We start from the raw sequence: 18648 nt of genomic DNA on the forward strand, positions 1-18648 counted from the left end.
GATGTAATCGACTTAATCTCTTTCCTCAAAATTTGAGGCCTTGTACTTCCAGTAAAAAGGATTTATTAAAGTTGAAAAGGCATGACACACTGACATTCACATTTATTATATTAGCTGTTTAATTTTAGGGAAACTTTATTTCAATGAGAGTGTATTTTATAGATATACATGTGCATGTGTGTGTGTATGTATATATATATATATATGTATATATATGTGCATGTGTGTGTGTATGTATATATATATATATATGTGTGTGTGTGTGTATTAAAGAAAACAAAAAATAAAGCAAAATGATAGTGTTCAGTATGTTGGCAATAGCAATCTCTGTCAAAGAGACATGGTTAAACAAAGTTGTACATCATCTCCCTCTTTCTCTCTCTTTTATTATTACTCCCACTACCACCATCAACACTACTACTTTTAATAAAACATCAACTCTCCCTAAATTTATTTGTCTCTCTTTCTCTCCCTCTCTTTTTCTTTTTTCTCTCTCTCTTTGCCACCGCCCTCAGTGTCTCTATGCCTACTATTACTCTCACCCCATAATGAGGAATAGTAGGAGTGTCATTGAATGATGAGGGAGGCGGTCTAAGTGTGACACACTGACACACAGAAATTAGTTTTCGCATTTATATATATATATATATATATATATATATATATATATATATATATATATGTACATAGATATATATATATATATATGTATGTATACATATATACATATGTATATATATATATATATATATATATATATATATATATATATATATATATATATACTTACAATGGCGGACTAGCTGGTTGCCAGCTTGCCTGATGGCAAGTGGGCTCCTGCACGATTAGAATCCATATATGGGGGCCCATGTTAGTATGTAAGGGGCCCATCACCTCAAGTTTGAGAATTTTTTATTCACTCCTGGAAGAATGCATTATTTCAACTTTACTGTGTTTGTAGATAGTTGAAAAGAATACTTTTAACAAAAACAAAAAAATTAAATTATATCATTGTAGTTGCAGGTTAGTCCTCTTCTGGTTGTGAGTGGACCCCCTTAGTCTCCTGGCAACCAATATTTTTAGACCCAGTTCACCACTGTATATATATATATATATATTTAGGGAGAATTCACAAAAAATCAAAAGACGAAGATAGGTGGTGTAGACAACAAACAGATGTATTAGTTTAACACTCGGGAAGTGTGTGTGTGTGTGTGTGTGTGTGTGTGTGTGTGTGTGTGTGTGTGTGTGTGTGTGCACGCATGCACATACACACATATAGAGAGGGGATGTTTCTTAACCCTTTAGTGTTCAGATTACTCTGTTAAATGTAATACTTTTTCACTCAAATTGTTTTGAATTAATCATGCATTATCTTATAGCTTTGAGGTTTCAATGATGTGATTGTTTGTTTTTAGAATGTCAATGTAGGTTAGGTGTGAGAGGCTAGATATTGCCCGTTTGAATATAAAACACGTACTGGGCCAGATATGGCCTGTTTAAACACTAAAGGGTTAAATAATTGCATGGAAGGGAAATAGGGCATGAAAAAAATAAAGAGAGAAATTAAAAGAAAGTGAAGAAAAAGTCAGTAAAATAAAGGTTATTAAGTAGTAGTAGTAGTAGTAGTAGTAGTAGTAGTAGTAGTAGTAGTAGTAGTAGTAGTAGGTTATCATCCTCGTGGCGGTAGTGGTGATGGTGGCAATGATGGAAAATAGTAATGGGAAATGGCATGGTGGTGGTAGTGGTGGTGATGAGAATGGTGGTAGTGGTAGCAATGGTGGTGGCATTAGCATAAACAAACATCAAAATTTGTTCCACTGTGCCGTTACTGCACAAAGACTTAACACTTAGGAAAAGGCGAAACGACCAGTTAGATTGTCTCTTCCTTTTTCCTTCACGGATGATATATTTTATCCCCACCCCATCTTTGAAAGATGGAAAATAAAGTCAACCAAGGCAGGATTTGAACTCAGAACTAAGATACACGACTAAATACTGTAAGACATTGTCTTCAATTGTGCAATAATTAACACAGCCTTGCTGTTATTTATGAATGTTAACAAAACTGGTTTTTCTTCTCAGAACTACTTTCTTTTCCATGCAGAAAAACATTATGTGTGTGTGTATATATATACATGTGTCTGTGTGTGTGTGTCTGTGTGTGTGTGTGTGTGTGTGTGTGTGTATGTGTGTGTGTGTGTGTGTGTGTGTGTGTCTGTGTGTGTAGGGTGTCCACCAAAAAATGTAAATCCACTCTTTCACTCTTTACTCTTTTACTTGTTTCAGTCATTTGACTGCGGCCATGCAGGAGCACCGCCTTTTAGTCGAGCAAATCGACCCCATGACTTATTCTTTGGAAGCCTAGTACTTATTCTATCGGTCTCTTTTTTGCCGAACCACTAAGTTATGGGGACGTAAACACACCAGCATCGGTTGTCAAGCAATGCTGGGGAGACAAACACAGACACACAAACATATACACACACATACATACATACATATATATATATATATATATATATATATATATATATATATATGTGTGTGTGTATATATATATAATATATATATACATATATATATATATATGTGTGTGTGTGTGTGTGTGTATATACATATATACAATGGGCTTTCAGTTTCTGTCTTCCAAATCCACTCACAAGGCTTTGGTCGGCCCGAGGCTATAGTAGAAGACACTTGCCCAAGGTGCCACGCAGTGGGACTGAACCCGGAACCATGTGGTTGGTAAGCAAGCTACTTACCGCACAGCCACTCCTGCTGTTTTTGAAGTCAGTGTTTATTGAAATTCATTTTGCTTTCAAAATTGAATAGAATATACAAAAGGAATTTAATATTTCTATAAATGCCTGTTTTCAAACTATTGACTATTTTCATACACCTATTGTTGATAACGTGAAGTAATGGAATCACAAAAATTTCATTCGGTACTTGTGTACCCTGAATTCATTGATTGTTGCTGGTTTTGGACAGCAAGCTTTATCATTTAAGTATTTTCGTATAAAAAGATCTAATGGAGCGAGGTTCAGAGAGCACAGAGTATTTATGCCTTGTTACATCTCCATTATCATATCTTTCTCCGCTTCCCCCCTCTCTCTCTCTCTCATGTGCAGATGTATATACACATATATACATGCACACACAGAGACATATATATATATATATATATATATATATATATATATATATAAAGGAATACAAAAAATGGGACAAGAACGCAAAACGTCCAGACAGCTAGATGATACAAAAAAGGGACAACAAAACATCCAGACAGATGATACAAAAGAAGGAGAAGAAAAAACATGGACAGGTCATACCCCTTTACATATTTCTCAGGGAGATTCAGCGTGACACAAAGTGTAACAAGGCTGGCCCTTTGAAATACAAATACTGCTCATTTTTACCACCTGAGTGGACTGGAGCACCATGAAATGAAGTGTCTGCTCAAAGACACATTGTGCCACCAGGAATCGAACTCATGACCCTACGATCACAAGCCAAATACAGACGAAGACAGGTGGTGTAAACAACAAATGGATGTATTAGTATAACGCTCGGGAATAGAGAAAGTCCTTAACGTTTCGAGCCTACGCTCTTCAACAGAAAGAAACACAGAAAGAAATAAGGAGAGAAACAAGGAGAGAAAAAAAATATGTGTAGTGGTCAGCAATCTAACATGGCGAATGTCGGACAGAAGGGTCAGTAATAATAAAATAAAAGTTTTACACAAGTTATAAAGTCCAAAAGATTCAGACGTCGTGGTGTATTGTGTCGATTTCTTATCAGTAGATAGGTACAGCGTAATCCGTAGGCAGGAGAGGTGCAGCCAGAGAGTGCAAAGTTCAGAATAAAAAGTCCAGAATGAAAAATGGTAGAGAGTCCAGAAGTTCGTGTGTGATGAGTAGAGACAGGATTAGCTGGTGCGACCACGTGAGCGTATGCTATGTATGGGAGAATTCACGAAAATACAACAGACAAAGACATGTGGTGTAAACAACAAATGGATGTATTAGTATATATATATATATATATATATATATATATATATATATGTAGGTGCAAATATGGCTGTGCAAGATCTTTGCTTCCCAACTGCATAGCATCTTGGTCTATTACCTTCTACTATAGCCTAGGGCCAACCAAAGCCTTGTGAGTGGATTTGGTAGATGGAAACTGAAAGAAGCCTGTGTGTATGTGTATATATGTGTGTGTGTGTGTGTGTGTGTGTGTGTGTGAATGTTTACATGTTCATGTCCCCTTGTCTTGACATTGTGTGATGGTTGTAAATGATTTTCACTGTCATACAAACAGTATCATTCCTTTTAACATTTTGCAACATGTCTGGCCATGGAGAAGTATTACTTTGCTTGAAAACAGATATGATTTGGCAACAGGGAGGGTATCTAGCTAAAGAAAATCTGCCTCAATAAACTTCATCTGACCCATACAAGTATGGAAAAGTAAACATTAAAATGAGAATGATGATGATAATGATGATGATGATGATGATGACAGTAAGCAGCAGAAAAGCTTAAATGTAATATGAGTCATAAGTTTTCAACAGCATTTATATAATTACATAATTAACATACATACTAAATTAATTTAAATGGATAGGTTATCCATTTCATTGGGATACAAGATGAAAAAAACCATTGATGTTTATTCCATTGAAATAGCTGTTGTAAACGCTTAACTTGGATTGTGGGAAATTTATGCTTTTCTACAGTTCACTAACTCCAAATATGTTGCTTCAAAATATCATATGTTTTTGTGTGTACACATACACACACACACACACACACACACACCCACATACACACACACACACACATACACACACACACACACACACACACACACACACACACACATATATATATATACACACACACAAGAAAGTAACATTAATTCGCTAGATCATTCAATATTTCTCAACTGATCAATGGACCAGTTGAATAAACCAATAAATAATCAACTTATAATGACTACTGGAAACAGCTGTAAGCCAAATTTATTACACTAAAGTAATACGTAATGACCATTATTTATGTCTTGTCTTCTTTATCACTCTGTAAACATAACAGTATAACTGGAACACATCTATGGATTTACTGTATAGAATAATGATGAACTATCAACTCAGACCTTACCACAAGAATACTCTGAGTTCTTTGCTAATCTAAACAATATTGTTAGTTTGGTGTATTAATAGAGAGCTTATAAGGTATTTTGTCCAGATTGATAATCTCTCACTAGTAACTTGGCTTTCTATGTATGTATGTATGTATGTGTGTGTGCATATATATATATATATACATATATACATATATACATATATATATATATATATATATATCTACACTCTCTGAGTGGTTGGCGTTAGGAAGGGCATCCAGCTGTAGAAACTCTGCCAAATCAGACTGGAGCCTGGTGTTGCCATCCGGTTTCACCAGTCCTCAGTCAAATCGTCCAACCCATGCTAGCATGGAAAGCGGACGTTAAACGATGATGATGATGATGATGATGATCTTAGAAAAAATAATAATTAGGTACTCAGATGTCTGGATGGTTGTACATTTACACATTTTTATTCATATGTCACATCAGTACATATTGTAAAGCTGAGTTTGTGAGTGTGTGTGTGTGTGTGTGTCTTGCATCTATAGAAATCCACACCTTACAAGATAGCAATTTGGGAGTCGCACCAATGGATTCCTCATGGTCGAAAATACCCAGAATCGGCCATTTAGTTTTTTGTTTTTTTCTTCCTTCCTAACAGGTGAATTTTTGCATTAAAAATAATTTTAAACCATAACTTCTAACAATTTTAAAGTCAGAGAAATACACAATTTGCAAACATGAGTTAAGTCCCCTTCTAGCGATGGTGTATAGACAGAGAGAGAGAGAGAGAGAGAAATTTTACTTCCTTTCATTTAATGAGGTAGGTTGTGTGTGGTTACTTAGTCTGCTAAAAATAGCAAGTCAATTTTCTTCAGATCACACCTTGAAATTGTAGTGATTTTTGGCATCACTGGTCTTCCATTGTTTGTTCTTTTCATTAACAACAGCCATGTGTGTGTGTGTGTGTTGCATGCACGTGCATGTATGTGTATTTGTGTTTCTGTGTGTGTGTGTGAGTTTATGTACCTAATGCACTGAAAACTGTGTATATGGAATCAAAATAATTCTGCTCCTCTGATCTAATTACCTGTAATCCCTCTCCACGTTTGATCTACTACACGTACAAAGTTATCTAGTAACAATTTCATATAAGAAAAGTTATAGGAAAACTTCAAAAAATACTGCTTGGGTGTTTTCCGTACACCTAGGGCAGAGAAACTCATTGTATGCATTCCCAGTTTACACACGCAAATTCACAGGTAAAATATGTATTAAAAAAAAAAAGAAAAAAAATTAATAAATAAAAAAAATTCATGATTGGATGTTGTTTTCACAACGATAATGCTCTTCTCAGTACATTATTATTATTATTATTATTATTATTATTATTATTATTATTATTATTATTGTTATTATTATTTTTATTATTATTATTATTATTGTTATTATTATTTTTATTATTATTATTATTATTATTATTATTATTATTATTATTATTATTGTTGTTGTTGTTGTTGTTATAAAAGAAATGTATTATTATTATTATTTATTTTAAAAAGTTATTAACAATAGAAGTATACCAAACAGTAAAGGGGAAAAAAAAGATTTGCTTGCTGGCATGGCTGTGTGGTAAGAAGATTGCTTCTCAACCACACAATTCTGGGTTCAGTCCCACTGCATGGCACCTTGGACAAGTGTTTTCTACTATAGCCTCAGGCTGAACAAAGCCTTGTGAGTGGATTTGGTAGACAGAAACTGAAAGAAGCCCGCCATATATGTGTGTGCGTGTGTGTGTGTGTGCGCGCACATGTGTGTGTGTATATATATGTATATATTTATATATATATTTGTGTGTTTGTATCTGTTTTTGACCCTCCACCATTACTTGACAACCAATGTTGGTGTGTTTACATCCCTGTAACTTAGTGGTTCGACAAAAAGAGACCAATAGAATAAGTACTAAGCTTAGAAAGAATAAATCCTGGTGTCAATTTGTTCGACTAAAGGCGGTGCTCCTGCATGGCTACAGTCAAATGAATGAAACAAGTAAATGAATAAAAGAATAAAAGAATAAAAGAATACCTTTTTGGCAATCTTATTACACTGAAATTAAAGATAAGGTTTTAGAACCTTGAAGAAAATGATAACTCAGACTAATTTTGAAAGAATAATAACGATTACTAGTTTACTAAGCTTACAAAAACAAAAACCCAGGTTTGAAATTTCCCCAAAACACCTAATGAAGGCTGGAGGGCATATCAGCCGAAACGCTGTGTTAACAACAAACAAGATGAGGACAAATATCCGTCAAATGTAAATAATGTAAATAATGATTACTAGCTTGTAAGAAACAAGAGTTACTATTTTTCATCAGTGGGTAGGAATAAAATGTTTCATTCTTGTTACCTTATTTTGAATTTATCATATAATACTCCTTCATTGGACACGGAACTCAGCTTGCGAAGACTTATTGGGGCAAGCGAAAGCGAAATCGGGATAGCACCTGTGCCCAGCATTGCCTTTCTGGCACTTGTGCCCGTGACATGTGTAAGGATTTTCAAGCGAGATCGTTGCCAGTGGCCCTGGACTGGCTCTTGTGCGGGTGGCACATAAAATACACCATTTTGAGCGTGGCCGTTGCCAGTACCGCCTGACTGGCCTTCGTGCGAGTGATACATAAAAGCACCCACTACACTCTCTGAGTGGTTGGCATTAGGAAGGGCATCCAGCTGTAGAAACTCTGCCAAATCAGATTGGAGCCTGGTGTTGCCATCCAGTTTCACCAGCCCTCAGTCAAATCGTCCAACCCATGCTAGCATGGAAAGCGGACGTTAAACGATGATGATGATGGTGATGATGAATACTATACAAAAACAAAGAACTAATGGCAGTGCCCCAGCATGGACGCAGCTCTTGAGATGAAACTGATAAAGATAAATTAAGTCAAACTTCAGAACTACTGAATCATCATCACCATCATCATCATCATTTGAATTCCATTTTCCATGCTGGCATGGGTTGGACGGCTTGACAGGAGCTTGCAAGGCCAGAGGCCACACCAGCTTTCATAGTCTGCTTTGGCATGGTTTCCACAGCTTGATGCCCTTCCTAATGCCAGCCACTTTACAGAGTATACTGGTTGACTGGGTGCTTTTTACATGCCACCAGCACCAGCATAACTGGTTTGAAAAATTATAATGGATTGACAATTAAAGACACTAATAAAGAGAATGTAGTTATATCGATGGATCTTGTATTCTTTAACTTGTTACTTGTTCCAGTCATTGGACAACAGCTATACTGGGACACTGCCTTGGAGGGTTTAGTCCAACAAATTGCCTCAGTTGTTAAGCAGAACAAGGAGAGAAACAAACACAAAGACACACAGACACACACTCACATACAACCATCTGTGTATATATATATATATATATATGCGAGTAAAAATAAATACAAAAAAGGTGGGTTTTTTTGTATGATTGTGTATAGAGGAATATATTATTTTGTTTAAAAGAGTTCCAACACTGTCTGTTAAAGTCTGTCATACCGGCCATGACGAAGGGAAATAGCCCTGAAACTCGAGTCGCCTTTATATATTTATATTTATATATTTATATATTTGATCCTTTATATTGAACACTCAATATTTCATCTACATTCAATACTTTCTTTCATGGTGCCATCCATTTTTATTTTATTTTATTTTATATTATATATTGTATATTATATTATATATTGTATATTCCATATTCTATACCCCACATTGGTTCTGCAGGAATATAAATAAAACATAAAAAAACAGACAGTGTTGGACCTCTTTTAAACAAAATAATATATATATATATATATATATATATATATATATATGAGTGGTTGGCATTAGGAAGGGCATCCAGCTGCAGAAACTCTGCCAAATCAGATTGGAGCCTGATGGAGCCATCTGGTTTCACCAGTCCTCAGTCAAATCGTCCAACCCGTGCTAGCATGGAAAGCGGACGTTAAATGACGTTAATATACTTTGAGCTTTCTCACACTTTCTGTTTTCCAAATTCACTCACAAACATTGGTCAATCTGGGGCTATAGTAGAAGACAATTGAACCAGAAACCAGATGGTTGTACAGTAAGCTTCTCAATCAGTCAAACCAGTGCTAAATATACAGGGTGTGATGGATAAATTGTTGCCATTTTATGTTTTTAATTTCATGCATGTGCATTGTTTCTTTTTGATTTTGTGGACTACACAGTATGGTAGGGTCAGTTGGGTACTGCCTGTGAGAAAAACAGCATCATGATGCAATTCACTCTGCCAGAAATTTGCAAACAATATGCTCTACTGCTTGGTATTCACACTGGAAGCTCCGATATGAACATTTCAGAGTGTTTGGGTGATAATTTGAGGAGAGTACAGAGGATTTGGAAAGAGTTGGATGAGTCCAATGGTGATTACGAAGGTACAGCAGCTCAGAAAACTCACTCTGATCGTTCTTATAAGAAAAGAACTCCTGAATTTCTTTGTGAGGTCTAGGCAATGATTGACAATGATCCCTCTAAGTCAACCAGGTCCATCATCTGGGACACAGGAGTGTGTGAGTTTCTTATCAGGCAGATAGTGCATGAAGACATTTGGTATTCTTCATACAAGATGAGAAAGGGCCAATTTTTATCCCAAGCCATCAAGAACAAGAGGAAAAAACCATGCTATGAAGCTTTTGAACAAACTCAAGCATTCCCTCCAACCGAACATGCTTTGGTTTTCTCAGACCAGAAAAATTTGTCAAGATCAGATGGTGAACACACAGAACAACCATTGGCTTGCTGTGTTCCCAAAACATGTACCGAGAGTGATAAAAATCAAACATCCAGTCAACATCATGGTGTTTGGAGTGATCACTAGTGATGGCAATGTTATGCTTCCATTCATCTTCCCATACGGCCTCAGACTCAACATGGAGGCCTACATCAAGTGCCTGGAGGAGGTAGTGCTGCCCTGGGTCAAGAGACTGACTGCTGGAAGACCATATTTCTGGCAACAGGACTCTGCACCATGCCACACAAGCAGGAGAACCTAGTCATGGCTGTCAGAAAATTTCTGTGACCACATCACCCCTAACATCTGGCCACCTTACTCTCCAGACTGCAATTTCCCTTAATTATTGTGTGGGGCACAGTTGACTGAGAGACCAACAAAGCACCTTGTAACACCAAAGATGAAATGAAGGCAAGAATTATGGCAGCATTCACCAATTTAAACAAGGAAACTGTTCAGAAGAGTTGCAGGAAACTCCGAAGTCGTCTGAAGGCCGTGGTTGAAGCCAATGGCGATTTTATTGAATAAATTTACTCTTTAGTATTTCAAGATATTTTTATGTAATTTTCGTTAATATATGTTAAAATGAGATGTCGGTGTTATTTTCATTTTTTGCATAAATTAGATAACAATTTATTCACTGCACCGTGTATATTTTTTTTTATCTTTGTTAGGAGAAGAATATGCTCCAAAAGAATTAAAACAACTACCAACAGAAAACGGAGACTTTTACCAATACAGATTGATCAGTAAAGTATGGCTTGGCAAAACGTCACAAAATAAAATCATAAGTGATGCATGCAAAGAATTCACAAAAGTAACTGTTTTATCATCAGACAAAGTTACACACACACACACACTTTGTGGGTTAACAAGGCAACCAATGGTTTCATGTGAAGTAATCATCACAATTGTTCAAGCATGTCACATAGAAGTGTTGGTACTTGTCTCAATTTTTGATGAGGATACACAAGGACTTCCATGTGGCGATACTTGAACAATTGTGAACCAGTTGTCTTGTAAAGCCATAGATAAAGAGCATTTATCCACTATTGCAGTGTTGAGCACTCATTCTCACTGTCCATTATGAGCGTGTGTATATATAATGTGTGTATATATAATGTGCGTATATATAATGTCGATGGGTTATATCACAAGCTGTGTCCTTTTGAAGCACATCAGCTTAATCTAGTATTCTAAGTTGAAAAAAAAAAACAACTGGCAGCCGTTAGTAAAGGATTGCTCAGAGACAGATGAACCTTGGAAAGTCAGATATTGTTGATGGTGGCCTATATTCAAAAGAGTGATGAGCAGAGTGGTGGGAAGAGGAGGAGGAGGAGGATAGATTTGTTGATCAAACAACTGGAAAATTCATCTTCATAAGCCTCTGTGTATGAGCTGGTATTTATTGTGTGTATGTGTATCTTGGTATCATTGTTCATTCATTCATTTGTTCGTATGTCTGTTTTCCATGCTAGTAAATACATAACTGAGGTATTGTTTTACAGGCTAGATGCCTTTCTTGTCACTTATCCTTTACAGTGAAACACAGTGTGTTGGCACTCTGTCGCTTACAACGTCGAGGGTTCCAGTTGATCTGATCAATGGAACAGCCTGCTCATGAAATTAACATGCAAGTGGCTGAGCACTCCACAGACACGTGTAACCCTTAACGTAGTTCTCGGGGATATTCAGTGTGACACAGTGTGACAAGGCTGACCCTTTGAAGTACAGGCACAACAGAAACAGGAAGTAAGAGTGAGAGAAAGTTGTGGTGAAAGAGTACAGCAGGGTTCGCCACCATCCCCTGCCGGAGCCTCGTGGAGCTTTAGGTGTTTTCGCTCAATAAACACTCACAATGCCCGGTCTGGGAATCGAAACCGTGATCCTATGACCGCGAGTCCGCTGCCCTAACCACTGGGCCATTGCGCCTCCACAGTCAAGCACAGTATTGACTTAACAACAAAACGTTTAATATACTTTGTAGTATATTAGGGTTGCATAATGAAATGCAGTGTTCCTACAGGTCATTAATAACCCATACCTGTTTTAGAAGGGATATCTTGAGTGTGTGTGTGTGTGTGTGTGTCCTACAAGGCATCCAACAATAACCACTCTCCTTTCCTTCCAAGCAGGCTTGGCAGGGGTTGCTGGTCTAGTCTTTGATGGCTTGATCATGTGACAGATTGTACTGGATACATGTTGCATGTTGCCAGCCACTCTAAGGCATATGTCAGCTTTGGAAGCCGTCAGCACGAGATGACTGCTATTGCCACATTTGTGTGGAGGATTGTAAGTCCCTAGCAGGACTAAAAATGTGCTAATGGAACTTCTTGAAATTGAGTATGTTTGTATATATGTACATATGTATGTATATGTGTGAAAATATCTGTGTCTCAAAGTATCTATGTATGTGTGTTTATGTCTGTATGTGTATGGGTATCTATCTTCATAGGTATTTATGCATGAATCTGTGTTAACATGACTATGTTAGTCTATAGGCTCCCATACAGTAGTATTACATGTACATAATATATTGAATTGAAAAACTAATTAACTAAGAGTATCTGTAGCAGGTCCCTACCTTGGTCTGAACCCAAATTGGGTTTATCCCTCATTAGGAAAATTTTCATAAACAAAAACTGGACCTTTCATAGCCAGTCTCAATCTCAATTTTAACCGGTACAGGATTTTTTATCAATTAAAAATATTTTCATAAGCAAAAGTCTAGTCTTGTCTAGGAGTTTTTGTCACAGTTTGAACCTGGGCTGGGGTGGGGTTTCCAATAAGAAAAACTTTCATAAACAAATACTGAATCATGCATAGCAATCCCTGCCATAATTTTTTTTATCCAGGACCAGTTTATTTATCTAATTAGGATAAGTTTCTTTAAAAAAGATTACGAATCTTTCCTGACAGTTCTCCGTCTCAATTTAAACCTGGACTGAATTTCTTCCAGTTAGGAAAATCTTTGCCTCGAGTTAAACATGGGATGAATTTTTATAAATAAAGGAAATTTTCATTACTCTTTCTTTTACTCTTTTACTTGTTTCAGTCATTTGACTGTGGCCATGCTGGAGCACCGCCTTTAGTCGAGCAAATCGACCCCGGGACGTATTCTTTGTAAGCCTAGTACTTGTTCTATTGGTCTATTTTGCCAAACCGCTAAGTTACGGGGACATAAACACACCAGTATCGGCTGTCAAGCAATGGTGGGGGGACAAACAAAGACAAACAAACACACACATATATATATACATATATACAACAGGCTTCTTTCAGTTTCCGTCTACCAAATCCACTCACAAGGCTTTTGTCGGCCTGAGGCTATTGCAGAAGACACTTGCCCAAGGTGCCACGCAGTGGGGACTGAACCTGGAACCATGTGGTTGGTAAGCAAGCTACTTTACCACACAGCCACTGAACAGATCTGTAAATCTATTATAGCAGGTCTCTATTTCAGTTTGAAAACCTGGGTTTTTTTAATCAATTTGAAAAATTTTCATAAACGAGGAACTTACATTGAAGTTCTCTACCTCAATTTAAACATGGGATGAATTTTTTTTCAATTAGAGAAATTTTCATAAAAATAAAATCAGTAAAAAACAGATTTTTCAAAGCAGGTGCCTGCCTCAGTTTGAACCTAGGCTGGTATTTTTTTTATCCAATTAAGAAAATTTTCAGTCTGGACTCAGATTATTACAGAAATGTACTACATATCTTTGACATTAGGTAGAGAGAAGAAGTGAGGGGTAATCTTACTCAGTCAAAGTTTTGTTATTCTCAATTTTACACTTGTGTGAGACAGCTGTAACAGTATTTAACATGCAGAACACTGTCATAGGGTACTTTCGTTCACGGTCCATCTACCCCTATATCTGAGTGTATCTGTAATTATACAACCCTAGGTCAGTACTGATCGATCAGATCTGTAATTGAAAGAGTTGCTCTCAGGAATAACGTATCTAGGACTACATTAGAGGGAGGTTTGGCTGCTTTTTTTTAACATATTTAGTGACCATGTAGAAGCTCCATTTTTATTTCTACACATGTGTGTGTGATAGTTTGTCTGCATGCATGCATGCATGTGTGTTGCTGTTTATGTGTGTGTGTGTGTGTGTGTGTGTGTGTGTGTGTGTGCATGTGTGTGAGTTATATATATATATATAAAAACAATTTGAAAATCCTACACGATTAGGTGAAAAGCGCTTTATTTAATTTATAAAACATGTGACATTAATAAAAATCTGTAAATGTACAAACATCCAGATTTCTGAGTACCTTAATTTTTTTCTATAATATAATTTCTGTACATCACCTCCAAACCTTCCAATATATATATATATATATATATATATATATATATATATATATATATATATATTTATATATATATATATATATATATATATATTGGAAGGTTTGGAGGTGATGATGATGATATATATATATATATATATATATATATATATATATATTATAAAAAGATATATATACAAACATGCTTAACGTGCAACAGTATGAACATATTGAGAGACAGACGGATAGACATATGCATACATGCATATCGCATTAATGTGCAAGTATTTGTGTGTGTGTATATATATATATACATAATAGCATCCGGGTATCATAACCCCATGAGGACCACCATCCCAACCAAAAGGATATCTTCACTTACCTCTCTTTTCTACAGGACACACAAAATATCTGTTTAACATCAAATAATATCCAACTACACACAGGTAAAATATGCAGTCAGCCTGATATTTAAATCTGACGAAGCCTATCTCCCACTCACTCTCTTTCTCTGTTGTGACCAACACACACACACACACACACACACACACACACACACATGCATATTTGTGTATGTGTGAGAGAGACTGAGTTACACATAAACCTGTTCTCAAGACAACAATCATCTCCTTTTTTTGCCCCCTCCTCTTTTGTTCTTGTTTATTTTTATGTTTCTGTTTTTCTCCTTTTTGGGTTTTTTTCTTCTTGTCTTCATTTACATATTTCTTTTTTGATTTTGTAATTGCCTTTCTTTTTTTTTTCACATCTACCATTTTGCCAGTGTTCAGTATTCTTATTGTTTTGTCTCTGCCTTACAAGTCATATTTATAATTATTACATTAATCTATTTATTTATTTATTTATTTATTTATTTATTTGTTATATTCATCTATTTATTTGTTTATTTATTTATCCATACTCATTCTCATATTTACTGACTAACTTCCTTTGCCTTTAATTGTTCCTTAGCATTCTTTTTTTTCTGAACACTCACACACACACACACACACACATACACACACACACATCCATACACACAAACACACAAGCAAACATACGCACACAGACACAGACACACACAAGCATACACACACACACATACATCCATACACACAAACATACAGGCAAACACACACACACATCCACACACACACACATCCATACACACAAACACACAGGCAAACACACACACACATCCATGCACACAAACATACACACACACACATCCATACACACAAACACACAGGTAAACATACACACACAGACACACACACAGACACACACACACACACATCCATACACACAAACACACAGGCAAACACACACACACACACATCCATGCACACAAACATACTCACACACACACACACATCCATACACACAAACACACAGGCAAACATACACACACACACAAACACACACACACACATCCATACACACAAACACACGGGCAAACATACATACACACACACACACACACACACACATCCATACACACAGGCAAACATACACATGTTATTCTACCTCCATCCACAGTTTCCTTTCCCATATATCTAATTTAACCAGTTAGCATTTAGATTACTTTGTCAAATTTAAGGCTTATTTATTCACATTTTTGGTAATTAACCATGCAATATCTCAGTTTTAAGATTCTGATGATGTTGTTTATTTTTAGAATGGCATTTCTGGGCAGGTGTGAGAGACCAGATCCAGTTAGTTTAAACATTAAACAGGTAGAATATTTAGGTCGAATATGGATGGTTAAAATGCTAAATAGTAAACTACAAATTCATAGTACTACTAAATTATACTAAATCTTATTCTTTAAACAAGGGGTTCTGAACTGGGGTCCACATGAGCTTTAGAAGTCCATGTAAGATTTTACTGTTAGAATTTATGTACCATAAATCAATTATATTCCTACAATGCACAAAATATTTTACTCTTTTACTTGTTTCAGTCATTTGACTGTGGCCATGCTGGAGCACCGCCTTTAGTCGAGAAAATCGACCCCAAGACTTATTCTTTGTAAGCCTAGTACTTATTCTATCGGTCTATTTTTGCCGAACCGCTAAGTTACGGGGACGTAAACACACCAGCATCGGTTGTCATGCGATGTTTGGAGGGACAAACACAGACACACAAACATAAACACACACATACATATATATACATATACATATATACGACGGGCTTCTTTCAGTTTCTGTCTACCAAATCCACTCACAAGGCTTTGGTTGGCCCGAGGCTATAGTAGAAGACACTTACCCAAGGTGCCACGCAGTGGGACTGAACCCGGAACCTTGTCATTGGTATGCAATCTATGTACAACACAGCCACTCCTGCGCCTATTTTAGCAATTTTTTAAATACAATTCCTCATGATATTTCTTTTATTTTTATCTTTTAATTGTTTCAGTTGTGAGACTGCGGCCATGCTGGAGCACCACCTTGGAGAATTTTTAGTCGAAGGAATTGACCCCAGTACTTGTTTTTTTTATATTAAGCTTGATACTTATTCTCTCAATCTCTATTTGTGAAACTGCTAAGTTGCAGAAATGTAAGCCCACCAGTTGTCAAGAGATGGTGGAGGACAAACACAGACACAAACACACACAAACACATATACACGCACATGCTCTTTACTCTTTTACTCATTATGAAGGTTACAATTTTAATATCAAAGATCCCTATGGATCACACAGGTTGTAATCCTTTGAAACATATGTAGGAATAAAGTATGCAATTATAACATGCGTTTTCTCCAATCCTTAAATTCTTAAATATACTCAAATACCCAAAATTTCAAGGAGTTCCTGCCTTAAAAACAGGAGCTAACCACAGTTATTTTGTGTTCTTTGCTACATTGGTTTCTATTAACCCATTTATTCTATCAGAAGAATTTTTATTCATTAAGATAGAAGAAATACACATAATTATATATATATATATATATATATATATATATATATATATATATATATATATATATATATATATATATATATATATATATATATATATATATATATAGTGAGTTTAAACAAGAAAAACAACAAAATAAAACAACAAAAAACAACAACACGAGGACGTGATACAGATATTGTGTTACTGGACGCTCAGGAAAGGAAAGAAAGAGAATTTGACGTTTCGAGCAGAGTTCTTCATCGGAAATATAGGAAAGTCCAAAGAAGGGAAGACGGAGGAAGAAAAAATCGCCAACGATATACACGAGGTTATATATATATACATATATATATATATATATGTGAAATCCTATATATATGTGTGTGTGTTTGTGTGTGTGTGTGTGTGTGTGTGTATACAATTGGTTTCTTTCAGTTTCCATCAACCAAATCCACTCACACAGATTTGATCAGCCTGAGGTGTCACACAATGGGGACTGCCCCTGGAATCATGTGGTTGGGAAGCAAACTTCTTACCACACACCCACACCTAAGATTTCTAGGATTTCATTAAATAGCTGTGAGGGACCAGTAGAATAAAGTACGAATCAAAGGGGTCCGTTGGCAAAAAGTGGTTGAAAACCACTGCACTAAACTAAGACTACCCTATAAATGTTCTCCTCCTGCTTCTCCTCCTTCTCTTCTTCTTCATCATCATCATCATCATCATCATCATCATTGTCATCATTTTAACATCTACCTCTCCTTGCTTATATGGATCAGACAAAGGTACATTGAAATATAGTTTTTTTATGACCAGGTACCTTCTCTGTTGCCAACCACTACTTATTTCAATGTGATGACATATTCACAAACATACATACACTCATTCAGAAAGTTAAGTACTTTCTTCAGCAACCTATATCAATGAACATTATCATTCTTTCCCCCACTTTTCCACTTCTTTTCAGCAGTCCTTACTCTGACCCATCTTTTTCATCTGTTTCTTGACCTTTCACCAATGTTTAGCTTACTGCCCACCCACAAATGAAATAATTACTCCTTTCTTTAAAATGTTTTATGAATTGTAAAACCCATCCTACACATTCCATTCTTTTGACACATCTTTCTTCCATATATAGAGGGATTTGTAGGCAAATATTCCTTTGTTGGTTAAACAAGAGGAATAGGTGAGACTTGAAGTCCAGCTCCATTTGAACTTTACAATACACACACAAACACACACACACACATTCACACACACACACACACACACACATATTCTTTTATTCTTTTACCTGTTTCAGTCATTTGACTGTGGCCATGCGGGAGCACCACCTTTTAGATGAGCAAATCAACCCCAGGACTTATTCTTTGTAAGCCTAGTACTTATTCTATGGTGAAGAGCATAAAAATTGATGCTGTAGTTGAGAAAAAGTTAGCTGACATGGAGCACTGGAAGCCATCTAAATATTGAAAAAAGAGTTTCCT

At 36.1% G+C, this 18648-nt stretch overlaps 1 protein-coding gene across 2 annotated transcripts in view; it reads right to left on the reverse strand.

The window, feature by feature from the left end:
• The window catches only part of LOC106878295 (b(0,+)-type amino acid transporter 1), a 79171-nt gene extending 64315 nt beyond the window's left edge, over positions 1-14856 (reverse strand). For both annotated transcript variants that reach the window (XR_016244582.1, XM_089364160.1), the window contains exon 1: positions 14635-14856. The gene's annotated coding sequence lies outside the window, so the exon portion shown is untranslated. The remainder of the gene's footprint in view (positions 1-14634) is intronic.
• Positions 14857-18648: the final 3792 nt, after the last annotated feature.

Source organism: Octopus bimaculoides, chromosome 16, assembly GCF_046866305.1.
Source record: "Octopus bimaculoides isolate indiv1 chromosome 16, ASM4686630v1, whole genome shotgun sequence".
NCBI lineage: Eukaryota > Metazoa > Mollusca > Cephalopoda > Octopoda > Octopodidae > Octopus > Octopus bimaculoides.